Below are 16,624 nucleotides of genomic sequence, written 5' to 3' on the forward strand. Positions count from 1 at the left end.
ACTCACAACCCTGGGTTTAGCAGGCCAATGCTCAAACCACTGAGCTATCCCTCCACCCACAAATAAGTGCCTGTAATATTTGCACTGGCTTTGCAGTTGATAGTGACTCTGTCACCTGGAAACACTGCCAGGGATTCTGGAGTCTGTCTCATCACAGTCTGTCCACTGGAGCCTGAGTTTACAAAGAAAATATAAATTAATACAAATACAGATCTAGTCAATCAAACTAAACAGTATTGTGTTTGCAAAATATTCCCATATGCATCTTGACACTCTTACTGGTACCTAGTCACCTGGTGGTGATGCTAACATCAAGTTCCAGATGGCTTTTTCAGTCTAACCCCTTTCCTTGTTGCTCATTTTCTAAAACCTATTTCTTTTCTTAATTCTGGTTAAAATGAGAGAAAGATTTTAATAAATTAGTGTTGATCTCTGAAGACTGTTTAGTGTTCTTCAACATTTAAAGGCCTCAGTCAGTTTGGACCTGACCGTGCCCAAGGTTCTGCCATCACATAAGTGTCAGTTCCTGTCACAAAGACCTGGCTAACTAAAAGGATTTTGATTGTAGATTATCGTTTATGGGTCAATATACAACATTTCTAATTCTTTGAAAAATTTCAGAGAATCATTGTACTTTTAATTCGTCCAATTCCTTCTTGGTTTGATCCTTACCCTGGATCCAGAGCACCAACAGCCAGATGAGCTGAGCCCGTGAGATCATCTTGATATGTCTGAGTGGCCCGATGCCAATCAACAAACAGTAATGAGTGACACGGATCATTTATAACTGCTCAGAGCAGCAGGGGATAGTTGCTTGGGTGTGAAATATGCAAATTGGGCTCAGATATGAAAAGTCACACCTGGTCCACAAACGCACACAAAAAAGGGAAGGGAAGGGGCCATGAGTGAGATATAAGCAAGTTCAGCAAGACAGTTCTGGGGACAAGAGCCTGTATGTTAAAATGACTGTTGTCAGGGATGAATGGGAATAAAAGTTCTCAGCCTATTATTATTGCTGTGATGCTGGATAGTATCATTGTTACACTGGCGATCTCATCACGACGATACAAATGGTATGAGCTCTCTTTGACAGGTAAACTACTGGCAGGTGATGGGGGCTTCAGGCAGGGCTAATCCTGAATTAGCAGGGGTAAATCCTGATTAGCTGAATCTATGCCATTGCTGCATGTCCTCCTCTACACCAGGACAGCAACACTGGTGCAGCTGCACCGATTCCTATTCACCAGTTCCTGAATCTGGCCTGCTCCCTGTGGAAACAAGACCTTCGAGGAAATGGAGCCAGCGATGGCTGCTCAGAGTAGCTGGGAGAGATCAGTGAGATACAAAGCATCTGTTTTGGGTGCCTGAATCATAGGCTCAGAGTTTGGGGTTGGAGAAGTGATTCACATGCATTATGACCCATGAGGTCCCTTCTAACCCTATGATTTCAGAATAAAGGGCCAGATCCTTGGCTGGTGTAAAGTGGCAGAGCTCCATTGACTTCAGCTCAATATCCACCGCATATGTTAACGTTAAGGGTTTTTGCATTTTTATCAAAGTCAGCGGTAGGTAAATACTTGACTGTTTCCAAGGCTGATTGTAAATCACACCCTCACTCTTCCCTATAGCACATTGTGTTGCTATTAGACAGTGTGGCTATGACATTTTGGGGACCACCCAGACCCTAAGAGGTTCTGTCACCGCCTGCCCGAGTAACCTTGGGTGCCTTGATGTTGTGCAGCTTTGGTTGAGATCCCTGGTTCCAGAAGCCTGCCTGCAAACACAGGGTCTCAGCCTGGCTTTCACCAGCCTAGTTACTCTTTGCAGCCCCTCCAGTCCCTAGTCTCCCCAGATCCATCCTTGACTGCTTAATTACCTCACACTAGGTCTTTCCCCGCTGGTTCATCACCCCTAAAAGCATGAAACTGCCCCACCCCCAGCTATCAATTCACTTTAACCCACACCATATCACAGCCTTGCTTGGGGTACAAATAAACAAGAGGTTTATTTAATAGCAAACCCCCAGATTCAGAGATGAACTAATAAGGGAAGCGAATGTGCACAGGCTACACAGAAAATAAACATAGAGAGACAACCTCAGGCTTCACATTTCTATCTTACATAAAATCCCTTTTCTAACACAAGTTACCTATTGTCTTTGCCACAGTTTCCCCGCATATCCCCTAGTTCAGAGCGGGGGTCCAGCATTTCACAGGCAGCTTCCTGATTAGGTCAATGGAAGAATTCTTCTGTTGACCAAGCTACCACCTTTTCGGGGAGGTGGATTACCTGTGCCAGGGGATCTCAAACTTTTTTTGCTGGGCCCCCCACTTTCAGGCTGTCTCCAATACCCATGCTACTGTTACTTCTGCACTGCTGCTGGTGGCAATGCTGCCTTCTGAGCTGGGTGCCCAGCCAGCAGCCGCTGCACTCTGTGAAGGAAGAAGTGGTTTGGGACTATTTAGAAAAGCTGGACGTGCACAAGTCCATGGGGCCGGGTGCGCTGCATCCGAGAGTGCTAAAGGAGTTGGCGGATGTGATTGCAGAGCCATTGGCCATTATCTTTGAAAACTCATGACAATTGGGGGAAGTCCCGGAAGACTGGAAAAAGGCTAATGTAGTGCCCATCTTTAAAAAAGGGAAGGAGGAGGATCCTGGGAACTACAGGCCAGTCAGCCTCACCTCAGTCCCCGGAAAAATCATGGAGCAAGTCCTCAAGGAATCCATTGTGAAGCACTTAGAGGAGAGGAAAGTGATCAGGAACAGTCAGCATGGATTCACCAAGGGCAAGTCATGTCTGACTAATCTAATTGCCTTCTATGATGAGATAACTGGTTCTGTGGATGAAGGGAAAGCAGTGGACGTGTTGTTCCTTGACTTTAGCAAAGCTTTTGACACGGTCTCCCACAGTATTCTTGCCAGCAAGTTAAAGAAGTATGGGCTGGATGAATGGACTATAAGGTGGATAGAAAGCTGGCTAGATTGTCAGGCTCAACGGGTAGTGATCAATGGCTCCATGTCTAGTTGGCAGCCGGTATCAAGTGGAGTGCCCCAAGGGTCGGTTCTGGGGCCGGTTTTGTTCAATATCTTCATAAATGGTCTGGATGATGGTGTGGATTGCACCCTCAGCAAGTTTGCAGATGACACTAAAGTGGGAGGAGAGGTAGATATGCTGGAGGGTAGGGATAGGATACAGAGGGACCTAGACAAATTGGAGGATTGGGTCAAAAGAAATCTGATGAGGTTCAACAAGGACAAGTGCAGAGTTCTGCACTTAGAATGGAAGAATCCCATGCACCGCTACAGACTAGGCTCTGAATGGCTTGGCAGCAGTTCTGCAAAAAAGGACCTAGGGGTTACAGTGGACGAGAAGCTGGATATGAGTCAACAGTGTGCCCTTGTTGCCAAGAAGGCCAATGGCATTTTGGGAAGTATAAGTAGGGGCATTGCCAGCAGATCAAGGGATGTGATCGTTCTCCTCTATTCGACACTGGTGAGGCCTCATCTGGAGTACTGTGTCCAGTTTTGGGCCCCACACTACAAGAAGGATGTGGAAAAATTGGAAAGAGTCCAGCGGAGGGCAACAAAAATGATTAGGGGACTGGAACACATGAGTTATGAGGAGAGGCTGAGGGAACTGGGGATGTTTAGTCTACGGAAGAGAAGAATGAGGGGGGATTTGATAGCTGCTTTCAACTACCTGAAAGGGGGTTCCAAAGAGGATGGCTCTAGACAGTTCTCAGTGGTAGCAGATGACAGAACAAGGAGTAATGGTCTTAAGTTGCAGTGGGGGAGATTTAGGTTGGATATTAGGAAACACTTTTCCACTAGGAGGGTGGTGAAATACTGGAATGCGTTACTTTGGGAGGTGGTAGAATCTCCTTCCTTAGAAGTTTTTAAGGTCAGGCTTGACAAAGCCCTGGCTGGGATGATTTAATTGGGGATCGGTCCTGTTTTGAGCAGGAGGTTGGATTAGATGACCTCCTGAGGTCCCTTCCAACCCTGATATTCTATGATTCTATGCACACCGGCTGCCCAGCTTCTGAAGGGCAGCCCAGAAGTAAGCCCACAATACTGTGCCTCCTATCTTCTTCGGCTATACCTCAGTGCGAGGATGATGTCTGCTAAGGTGGTTCATCGGTGGGCTTTTATGTAGCTGAGGAGCCTAATTTGTTCCTGCAGATTTTCCCACAGAAGTGACAGGTGTAATTTTGGAGGAGACATAGTTGTTGGCTGGAGTGTTGTGCCCTTTCTTTCCTCCTTTGTCGCTTCTCTGATTCACAAGCACGTCTGTTCTCCTCCAAGTGAGCTGTGGCTTAGTGTATGGTGTGGCGCCACCGTGTCCTGTTCCGTGCCGAGTCCTCCCAGTTTGTTGGGTTGAGACCTCCCTTTTTAAGATGAGAATCCTCGTGAGGCAGTGCTGCTGGAACCACTCCAGCCACTTGAGATGTTGTCTGTAGGTTACCCAGTTCTTACCCCATAGAGAAGGGTGGGGATGACAACTGCCTTGTAAACCCAGATCTTGGTACTTGTTTGTAGGTCCCTATCATTGACGACTCATTTGAGTAGTCTTCCAAAAGATGTCCTGGCATAGCGGATCCTGTATTCAATTTCTGAGTCAGTGCTGGCTGGTTGGGAAAGGTGGTTACCAAGGTATGGAAAATGGTCCACATTTTCCAGGGGTTCTCTGCTGATGGTGATTTGTGGAGTACAAAGAGTAATTTGTGCAGGTGAGGGCTGGTAGAGTACCTTGGTTTTCTTGATGTTGAGAGAGAGACTCAGGCTGTGATAGGCATCTTCAAAAAGATTTAGGGTGCTCTGCAGGTCAGCATCTCTGTGTGCAAGAATGACACAGTCATCTGCATACTGAAGGTCATGATACCAGTTATCATGATCTTAGATTTTGTTTGGAGACATCGAAGATTGACAGTTGGCCATCCATACAACACTCAATCCCGATTCTGTCAGGAAGGAGGTCACGAATGAGAATCAGGATCACGGCAAGGTAAATAGAGAAGAGTGTTGGAGCAACAACACAGCCCCGCTTGACACCAGTGTGAATGGTTCGGTCTCTGAGCCGTTGCACAAAATGGTGGCAGTCATCCCATCATGGAGTAGTCTAATGATGGAAATAAATTTCTCTGGACAGCCAAACCTACACAGCACCTTCCATAGGGCATCACGACTGATAGAGTCAAAGGCCTTGGTTAGGTCAATGAATACCATGAACAGTTCCTGGTGTTGCTCTCTGCACTTCTCCTGAATCTGTCATTCCATGAAGATCTTGTCGGTTGTGCCTTGAGATGGCCTGAAGCCACACTGTGATTCGGGGAGGAGTTCCTCAGCAAGGGGAAGGAGGCGGTTTGTAAGATCTGGGCAAGAATCTTCCCTGCGATGGAGAGGAGAGCAATACCTCTGTAATTCCCGCACAAAGATTTGTCCCCTTTCTTCAATATTGTAACAATGTTGGCATTCTTAAAGTCAGGTGGAATTTCTTTGCAGGTCCAGATTTTGTCAAGGAGTTGGCAAAATTTGTGCTGGAGCATTGTTCCACCAGCTTTAAAAACCTCAGCTGGGATGCCATCTGGGCCTGGTGCTTTGTGATTTTTTTTGTCTGAGTGATGGCATGCTGGACTTCCTCAGAAGATGGGGGATCAGGAAGATGTTCCATTGCTGAGCGTTGTGGAATAAACTTGATGGTGTCTTCAGAGATCATCGTTTAGTAGGGTCTCGAAGTGCTCTTTCCAGCATTGTGTAATGGCTGTGTTGTCCTTGAGGAGGGTGGAGCCATCCTGAGAACGTAAGGAGGTTGGGCCTTTGGCACGTGGCCCATATATAGCTTTTGGTGCTTGAAAGAAGCCTGGTCTATGAAAACCTGGATCTCAGAGGCCTTCTCTTGCCACCACTTGTTTTTGATGCCACATAGCCTCCTTTGGACTTTGGCTTTAAGCAGGTGATAGGCCTCATGTTTTTGTTTGTTAGAGGAATCATTTTGCCAGTTACAAAATGCATTTCTTTTCTGTTGAATTAATGCTAGGATTTCCTCGTTGTTCTCGTCAGACCAGTCTTGGTGCTGATGAGTGGAATATCCTATGGTGACAGCACATGCATTGTGAATGGTGTTTTTAAGTTGATCCCAGTGCTCCTGAATATCAGTGATGTTGTTAGGCAAGTTAGAGGGTTTCTCAGACAGATGTTGCTGGAACATCTCTGGCTTGGTCTTGAAGTGCTTTGATGTTGTACCACTTTCACTTAGTCTTTGGGTGTTTGCGGTGTGGTGGAGCGAGCTGCAGATACATGACTGATCTTACTAATCGAAGGTCTGTCCAACAGTGATTGGTACCTCTCATAGGTCATGTTATATGGACGTTGGTATAGTCTAGGGCTCTGACTATAACATAGTCAATGAGGTGCCAGTGTTTAGACCGAGAATGTTTCCAGGTAGTCTTAAATTTCTTACTCTGCCTAAAGATGGTTTTTGTGGTGAGCAGGTCATGCTCCACACATTTGCTGAGGAAGAGAATACCATTGGGGTTTACATTTCCCACCCCTTCTTTGCCTATTGTCCCTCTCTAGAGTTGGGAATCCCATCTGACTCTGGTACTGAAATCTCCCAGGAGGATGAGTTTGTCTGTCTTAGGTGTGGCTGTGAGGACTGCATTGAGAGTGCTATAAAACTGCTCCTTACTGTCTTCCTCATCATTGAGTGTTGGGGCGTATCCATGGATGACTGTGGTATATTGGTTGTTACTAAGCTTGAGCTGAAGAGTCATGAGACTCTAGTTGATCCGCACGGGAAGCTCCAAAAGCTGACTGGCAGTCTTATTTCTGATGGCAAAGCCAATCCCCTGAATGCGTCTCTCTTCTGGTGGCTTTCCTGTCCAAAAGAAGGTAGAGCCGCCTCCATCCTCTTTTAATTGGCCCTCACTGGCCCGGTGGGTCTCACTAAGAGCTGCAACGTCAGTGTTGAGTCTTACCAGTCTTCTCTGGCTATTATGGCAATTCTTTCTGGGCATTCAGTGTGCTGAGAGTCCACAAGGCTGCGGACATTCCAGGTGGCAAAATTAATTTTTTTATATCTCTTGTTTCTGCCGCAGAGTTGTGATCCCACTGGATACGGCCAGCCACTCGGAAGAGTATGAGACAGCCTATGTTTGGGGCACCTTTTCTAGCCCCCTCCCCATTTGAGGTGAGCAGAGGGGATCCTGAAAAGGCCTGTTCAGCCACTGCTGCCAAAATGCACTTCTGTCTCAACCAAGCACAAAATGACCTTCACGCGGCTGCCGCCTGCATGCAGTTTTGTGACTAAAGACTCCTGGAGATTACTGTTCCTGTCTTCCCCACCACTCGTCCGTCGCCGCAGGGCTTTGTGCGGGTGTGAACCCTTTGGCAGAGGCCTGCGCATGAAATCTTTTAATGTGGGGAAACGGGTGCGCAGGCGGTAACCACACAAAACTTGACAGGAGGAAAATCCTGACCCAGTGTCAAGGAGATCCAAGACACCAGGGGCCGGCCTCCCTGCTGCAGCCCTCGTCCACCTTCACAGCTGCAGAGTACTAGAAGACCCTCTGTGTGCACCCGATCCACCATTGGGGTGTTTTGAAGTTTGGACCACGGTTAGTTAGGAGCCTCGCCTCAGACCTGCTCACCAAGGAGTACCCTACCAGGAGTATAAAAGCTCCGGACGATATAGCTCAGAGGGTCATAAGTCCATGCAAGCCTCACCACCACGACAAGGTTGCAGTCCATCAGAGAGGACTCCCCTGTAATAGCCTTGCGACCTCCTTTCGGGTCGGGACGCCCAGTATGAGGAATGCTGACCTACGCTGACAGGAGAACCCATCTCGTCAGCTTAGATAGCGTCTGCACTGAAGCAATACAAGGGTACAGCTGTGCCGCTGTAGCATTTTAAGTGTAGACAAGCCCTTAGAGGGTGCCTGCCAGTTACTGGATGCCTTTCACTTCAAACCACTTCCATTTTAAAAGGATTTTTCAGTTTTTTTCCCTTCAGTCACTATAAATATTCAAAATGGGGACATCCCCCACCATTGTCCCCATGCCTTTCCATTGACTTTAATGGTCCATTGTTGGCTACTGCTGGGTTGTACAGTAGATGGTTACTTTGCATCTGGTTTTGTGTAAACACCTGGTTTGGGAGGTGCCTCTCCCTGTCTGATTGCTCACTCTCCAGCTGTGATTTGGAGCCAAAGTTTGAACACAGTTCTCTATGTACACAAATACATACATTCATAACCATGGCTTGTATACGTCGCTCATAATGACGGTTAAGTGTAGAACATTACAAGCTTTCATAAAAGATCTTACTCAACACATTTTACACACAGTGTCATTGTAGGCCATCAGTTGAGTCAATTGGGGTTATTCTTTGGGGTTCAAACCCCCGGGAGTGTCTAGCCCCTGCCAGTCAGTGTGGTGTGGAAGCATAAGCACAGTGTTTGGAAGCTGGAGGTCAGAATTCTAATCTTGCCTCTGCCACTGATGCTTTGTGTGGCTTTGATCAAGGCACTTGGTGGTTTTTCCCCCTGTTATCCCTTCTATAAAATGGGACGGTAGTACTACCCGCGTACCAAGGAAGGGCGTGGGAGGGTTTGTCTGTACAGTGTGGTGGCCAGATAAAATACTCCCATTGTTTGCTTTGTGTTTCTGTTGAGCGATGCAGCAAACCTTAGCATGAGCAGACAATGAAATACTCCCAGCTTCGCAGGGAATCTGTGTATGCCAGCATGTCGGGGCTGTTTGTGGAAGGGCCCAGGGAAGGTCAGGAGAAGTGTGAGGAATTGCTGCTACCACAAGTGTCGGTGCTCGCTGTTGTGCCTTGGGCGGGGATGCATAAGGGCAGTGGAGGCTGCAGTAGTCCTTCTGGAGGAACTGCCTCCCCAGTTAGACACCTGCACACAACAGCAGCATGCTGCCCACTGGGTTGCCAACGCTGTATTTAAAAAATAAGGGACTGTTTTTTAGCACCCCTTGCCCCACCCCTCCTCCTGATATTATCTTGATCATTAGTAATAATTAATAAGCAGTACCCACCTACATTCACCAGGGTTATTTCTTGCTGCTTTTTGCAGCACTCAGCAATCGCGTTGTACAGGATGAAGAAATAAGGGATGTCCCTTCTACAGTAATAAAGCTTTGTTGGCAACCCAATGCATGGTACAAGAGAGATGTGCTACTGCCCAGGGCTGAGTGAATAGAAGATAAGGTGCAATTACTACTGGCTAAAAACTGGCTTTCCTCTCCTATTTGAGATTATCTGCAATCTAGACCAGAATCTGTAGGTTATTGGAATGTAGAAACAAACATGTCTGCAATGATTCAGGAAAAGTAATGTAGTGAGTCTTTCTCTCTGTCCCATATGGGAACAGACTTAAGGACATGCACCATGTTGTGGAAAGGGGTCTAACTGCTTTGATGCTTGTATAGAGAGGGAGGCAGCCAGTCAGCTGGTTCTGCTTAGGCAAGTAATTTCTGGATGCTTTATACAGTGATTGCCATTTCTCAGCTGATACGTTGGACGTGTATTGCAATGTTAATGGGAAATTGGATGCAGCCTATAAGAGCAAATACTCTTCAGTATTTAAAAGGAGGCTGCTGAATGTATATTAATTTAGCACCCTGTAAATTCCAGCCTCTGTGCTTCTTTGATGAGGGATCTGTAGAAACGACAGGAAGGAATGGACAATGGGGCAAGGTGCCTGAAACTGACAGACGCTCCTCTAATCTGAGACACAGCAGCTGGTGTGGTACTTTGACTCACTGCAGGAAAACAGCTGTTACAGTGAGGAACTGAAGCTGAAGAAAGCAGGGAGGTTTTTGCATTGCTCTGTATCACTGTGAGAGGCCAGCTTTGAGCTTGTTGACAATAATAATCTCCAGCATCATCAGCTTCTACCCGGCTGATTGTAAATGTGAAGTCAGTGCCAGATCCACTGCCACTGAACCGGTCTGGGATCCCAGAGGGACGGGTAGAAGCTCTGTAGATAAGGAGCTTAGGAGCTTGTCCTGATTTCTGTTGGTACCAGGCCATGTAGCTACTAGCACTGGAACTGGCTTTGCAGTTGATGGTGACTCTGTCTCCTGGAGACACTGCCAGGGATTCTGGAGTCTGAGTCAGCACAATCTGCCCCTTGGCATCTGGATGAGAGGAAAAACATTCTAAGTAATATCAAATGAAATACAATAAAAAAAAAAGAAATCTGCAGATATCTTCATTTAGACAACCTAGTTACATTCAGGTCTGAGCCAGATGGACTTGTATCTCCCTGTGAGCTCATGGAGTGAAGTATTGTGGGTTTGATGAAGAAGTCTATGATGATTAAATCATGGTGAGAAATTGTCTTAATCTCTCCTGATGATGTTCTTACCTTGAATCCAGAGCACTAGGAGCCAGATCAGATGATTCTGTGAAGTCATCCTTGTCCCTCTAGTCTGACAGACACTGAGAATCTAAGGCATAAAGTCTAAGAAAATAAATTTATATATATTGCAAGGAAACGCTTCTTAGGCAGAAATATGCAAAGCAGCTGCTCCATGTAAATGTGCATTCGCTGTGCCCCTGGGCAGAGAGTACAGAGAAAGCACCATGTGCAGTCTTTGGTCTGAGAATGCAGCGCCTATGGATGGAACTGAGTATTAGGGGGGAGGGATAGCTCAGTGATTTGAGCATTGGCCTGCTAAACCCAGGGTTGTGAGTTCAGTCCTTGAGGGGGCCATTTAGGGATCGGGGCAAAAATTGGGGATTGGTCCTGCTTTGAGCAGGGGGTTGGACTAGATGACCTCCTGAGGTCCCTTCCAACCCTGATATTCTATGATTGCCCACATGGAGTTGGCTATGGCTCCTGTGATCAATATGTGCTTTAATGCAATACCCAGTGTGTGTGTCATTGGTAACTTTGAGCCGGAGTCTGAGCTTTCTTTGAGTAATATCTCACTTTGGGAATCCTTCTATTGATATTTCTAGTACATAAAATGTTGTTACAAGGAGGAGAAAAATTGTTGTTCTTAACCTCTGAGGATAGGACCTGAAGCAATGGGCTTAAATTGCAGCAAGGGAGGTTTAGGTTGGACATTAGGAAAAACTTCGTAACTGTCAGAGTGGTTAAGAACTGGAATAAATTATTTAAGGAGGTTGTGGAATTTCCATCACTGGGGATTTTTAAGAGCAGGTTGGACAAACGTCTGTTAGGAATGGTCTAGATAATACTTAGTCCTGCCTTGAGTGCAGGGGACTGGACTAGATGACCTCTTGAGGTCTCTTCCAGTCGTATGATTCTATGATATCCGTGGGACTGCTTGTGGGATGAGTTACTACTCGTTGTGAGAATCATTGATCTGCCCCTTCTGAAACACACACTTTGTTCAGCATCGTTGTCTACGAATTGCCAGTACAGCCTTTTTGCCCTTCTAATCTTCCTCTCAGTGCACGTGCCTGTGAATTTTGGGTGATCCTGTTAGCTTTTTCTAACTCTGTTTCAAGGACCCTGCAGATCTGTTCAGGGCCTCTGACTGCCGGGTTTGAAATACCATCAGACTTCTGTTTAACCAGATTAAACACTGTATTAATATAATGGTAGGTTTCAGTGACCCTTCTACATCCTACTGCCAGAGGGAAAGCTTAATCTTACAAGAGCCCATCAGTGCTTGCCTTAGCAACCACAGTCTAGCTCTCTTATCAGCTCTGTGACCCTGCTACCCCTCAGGGGATGTCTACACAGCAACTGCGGCTGGCCTGTGTCAGCTGACTCGGGACTGTGGGATTTGGTCTGAGGGGCTGTTTCATAGCTGCGTAGGCTTCTAGGCTTGGCCTAGTGTGCGGGCTCTAGGACCCCGCGAGGTGGGAGCGTCCCAGAGCTCACGCTGCAGCAAAGAAACAGCTCTGTAGCACTGCGAGCCTGAGTTGGCTGGCACGGGCCAGCCCTGGGTGTCTAGTTGCTGTGTAGACATACCCTCAGGTGCCCACCAATGACCCTTCCTATCCAACCCCCCAGTGGGCAATCTGGGAAGAGCTTCCATGCAGGAGTCCAAGCCTCTGTCCCTCTCTGCACATAATGGCATATGTTCTTTTTGGTCTTCATCCCTAGCATACCCCATCATACAACGCCGCGTAACTTATATCCTGTACCAACATCTCGTATCATACGATTTCATGTGAGCATCTCTTCTCCATAGCGTGTTAGGCCTTGTCCATATTAGACAAGTTTTACTAGTAGAGCTACACGGGCAAACCCTCCGAGTGTGGTTGCAGCATTGAAGTGTTTTTGCTAGGACAGCTTACACCAGTTCCCTGGGTGACATAATCTATGCCGACAGAAGCACGTTTATGCCGCATAACTGCATCTACTCCTATAGCAGCACAGTTGTGTTGGTCAAAAACCCATCCCCATGGTGGCACAGCTGTGCTGGTGAGGAGTCTTAACTGTAGCTCAGGACTAAGAGTGGCAGAGCTATGCTCTGTGTACAGTGTTTAGATTAGAGTTGGGCCTGAACCAAAATCCCAGATAGAAGTAACTCCAAACTATGGAAGAGAGAGTGTGTGTGTGTGTGTGTGTCTCTATCTGGAGGTGACTTTTGTGATTGCTCACTCTGTCTCTCAAGGACCTAACTAAAGCCCACAAATTAACCTCCAGTGTGGATGTGGATCTCCAATGTCTGTCTGGGTATATCTATGCAGCAGTGCCAGTCCAGGGGTAGTGGAACTCGAGTCAGTGGATGCTGGGTCTGAGAACTCAGAGCTCGAGTGTCTACACTGAGTGCTGACCCTAAGTTTACAGTTTTTGAACCTGGACTCCACCCTGGGGCTCCAACATCCGTATGCAAGCCGGAGGCCAACCAACCATATCTGAGGCATTCAGGCATGTGGTTTACCCCAAAAGTTGTGGGCATAAAAGATATTGCTGAAGTAATTGCTGGCTTTGAGAGAGAGGGGTTTCCAAACTGCTCTTGGGCCATTGATGGGACTCTTCTGCTTATAGTTTGCCCTCCTCAAGGAGCTCATGACTACCTTAGCTGCAAAGCACACTACTCCATTGTTATGTCGGTCCTTATGGTCCCCTTAGGTACGGGGGTGGGAGGTTGATTGCCATGCATTGTACTTATGAATGACATGACCACTTATGAAAAGGGGGTAGGAGGTACTGTTGATTTGGATATCTGTATTGAGAAATAAATAGCTTTGGCATACAACTTCAAAGTAGCACCTTATCATGTTTGTCTTTGTTGTGTGAAATACACATTAGACGGTGTGATGCAGTGACGGTAATACAATTCCTGAATAAAATAAAAACCTTTATTTTTGAACACTTGTTAGAAAAGCACAATATTAAACCATTTCCAGGCAGGCCAGCTGCCATTAGCACAGCAAGACACTGGTAATGCCAAAAACATCAACAAAGTGCATGAACAAAAGCAAGCAAGGAAACAATTTCCAAGATGGAACCCCCCTCCTGTGGCATGTCCCCTGGCCCCCTGCTCTCTTCTCCCTTCTTGACACTTTTCCCACACACTGAGTGTCTGGGTAGGGGGAGTGGAAGCATCCATGGGGGAGGGGTACAGTCTGGGGGACTGCTTGGGGTACATTTGGCCTGTCCAGCCACTGATAGGGCACAATTGTATGGCTCACCCAGCCATGGAATTATCCAAACTATTCCTGATCTGCAGCATGTTGTGCCATGGAGGGGACTCAGGTTGTGGGACAAGAGCAGCAGGATTAGCGAAAGCAGCCGCTCACAGTTCTTTCTGCTGTGCTCTGTCTTCCTTAACTGTTATTCCTCTTCCGGGAACTGAGAAGCAAGAGCCTCTTCCTTCACATAAATCCTGTCCTCAAGCTGTGTTTCCCCTTGCCTCTTGTCTTGCCTTTCCATCTGCTGTAAGTCCCTCTCTCTTTGGTACTGGACCTGCTTGTGTTATACCAATAAAATAAAAACCAACAGGATCTTATTAAAGGGGAAAAGGCAAAATGCCACATTTATTGTGAATACAGAAAGAATCATAGTAAGCAGTTTGTTATAGCTATAACATTCCATTCAATTTCATATTTATTCACACATTCATTCGTACACACACACGCACACAGGTTCTGCAAGGTTGTTATCATAGTTACCAGCCTTAGAGTTGCTCATGCCAAGCCACTGGCCAGGTGGCCTGGACATGAGGAGGGAGCTGGGCCTTGTCAGATGCTCATCTGATGCTCCTGGAAGTTGGTTTGCAGAATCAGACCCCAAAGTTCTCACTTTCTAGAGTCCATTTTTATAGGAATTTCTTCCTATGCCAGTCTATGAGAATTGCTTCATCATGCTGTTGCTGAATCAATCAGCAGATGGCACATTCCTGACGGCTCCGTGCTGCTAGATGTTATCTTGTTCTTTGGTTCTCCCATTCTTGAAGCTATTGGGTGGATTCCAGTCTGCCGTCCGGGGGTCCTCTGGTTATTTCCACTTGACGCCTTCTTCAGCCGATGGACACTGCATTCTTAGGCTGGCACCTCCCAGATCATTCAGTTATTATCCACACCAAGCATCCATCCACATACATCCTCTATCTCTATTTTAATCACAATTGTTAACAAAGCGAGATGAATACAACAAAAGGCGGGGAGTCTCTGGGTACTCTTTCTGTTGTTACAGAGTATTGCTTTGAGTCTCTCTCTGTGTGAGTAGTTGTTGTTACAAAGAATTGCTTTGAGAACAGACTCTGTCTTAGAATGTACTAACACAATTAGCAGCTTGCAAGTTTCACACATAGAGGGAGAGACACAGTACCAAAAACCAAGAGACCTCTTAATTAGTAATACCCTGGAATTTAAACTAAGGGGAATCAAACTCATTTGTGATTTTAATACAGAACTTCTTTAATATGGTCCAACACTTGTCGGCTCTGTCCTCATGGAAATGCTTCCTCTTGGACGGGTCTGTGAGAGCTTGGCAACCCAGGCTGCTTCTGGGGTGTGGTGAGCTGTCAAGGTGCTATGGTCTGTAGTGGTTGATGGGCGTGGAAGCGAACAAGACACAGAAGTTATTGTCTCAAGTTACTGAGCACAGAAAAATTGCTTTTGGGATTTCAAGGACATAAAAATATTTTTGAAACTGTACTTCAGTATATTGTTAGAGGGACGCTTCAGCCTACAGATGACCCCTGGACACAGCCGGGTTAATTGCAGTGAAAGACGTGCTGAGGGAATGGTAAATTAACCTCCCCTATGATGGAGCATCCAATGGGAACCATACAAAGTGAGTAATGCTCCTTTAGCACGTCCATCATCCAGTAGCCCCACTGATTGTTTGGCAGGTTTCCTGCTTCTGATGTACTCACAAAATTTTGTGCTGTTAGTTTTTGGCTAGTTGCTCTTCAAATTCTTTTTTTTTTTTGGCCTGCCTAATTTAATTTTACACTTGACTTGCCAGAGTTTATGCTCCTTTCTATTTTCCCACAGGAGGATTGACTTCTAATTTTTAAGGGATGCCTTTTTGCCCTGAACTGCCTCTTCTACTCTGTTGGTTAGCCATGGTGGCTTTTTTTGGGTCCTCTTATTGCTTTTTTTATTTGCGGTATATATTTAATTTAAACCTCTATTACGGTGTTATGCTCTGAACTTGCCTAGCTTTCCTCTTCCCCCTCACGCAAATGCCCCATATAGCTACTAGAAGGAGAGGACACAACTTCTCATGCAACCTACCATTATTGCCATGCTGTGTGTGTCAGCCTGAATGCTGCTATAGACTGAGGTGAGTTGTTCCTTCCCTCCTGGGTTCAGACATGCCCCTTCTGCAGCCTTCCCAGCCCAAACAGCACTAGCCCTTGGGATACCAATTCTGCTACTCAAACATGGCAATGCTGCCGATGGCATTAAACACTGAGCCCATCTTTCTGTTCTGATCCTCAAATGCCCAGAATTTGAGGCATCCAATAAGAATCATATTGGGAGGATGAGGGAGGGAGGGAAATTATTTAAGGTAGGGGAAAAATCACATTATTTCAGTTGATATAAAAATTCTGCTGTAGAGAAGAAAATTTCTCTTGCTGGAAACTCATCAGGATTGTCTCTTTATTTTATATGTGCATGGGGGCAGTGGGAGCATAGCGGACATGTGGTGCTGAAAGCCTGAGGAAAAATTTTGCCCTTCTGGCCTAAAAGTCTATAAATGAGTGTATCAGCTATATTAATAGGGTGACCAGACAGCAAGTATGAAAAATCGGGACGGGAGTGGGGAGAAATAGGAGCCTATATAAGAAAAAGCCTGAAATATCGGGACTGTCCCTATAAAATTGGGACGACTGGTCACCCTATGTACTAAGAAGGTGACTGCCGGAAGCAGCTGTTGCCCTGAACTGAACAGCACAGAGAGGTTTTTGTACTGGTCTGTATCACTGTGAGAGGGGTTTCAGAGCCTTGTTGACAGTAATAATCTCCAGTATCTTCAGCTTCAACCCTGCTGATTGTGAGAGTGAAATCAGTCCAAGACCCACTGCCGCTGAACCGGGCTGGGATCCCAGAGGCATGGATGGAAGTGCTGTGGATAAGGAGCTTAGGAGCGTGTCCCATTTTCTGCTGGTACCAGGCTAAGTAGTCATTGCCTAAGTACGTAAGGCTGGAACTGGCTTGCAGTTG

The sequence above is a fragment of the Lepidochelys kempii genome, chromosome 4, assembly GCF_965140285.1.
Source record: "Lepidochelys kempii isolate rLepKem1 chromosome 4, rLepKem1.hap1, whole genome shotgun sequence".
Classification (NCBI taxonomy): Eukaryota; Metazoa; Chordata; order Testudines; family Cheloniidae; genus Lepidochelys; species Lepidochelys kempii.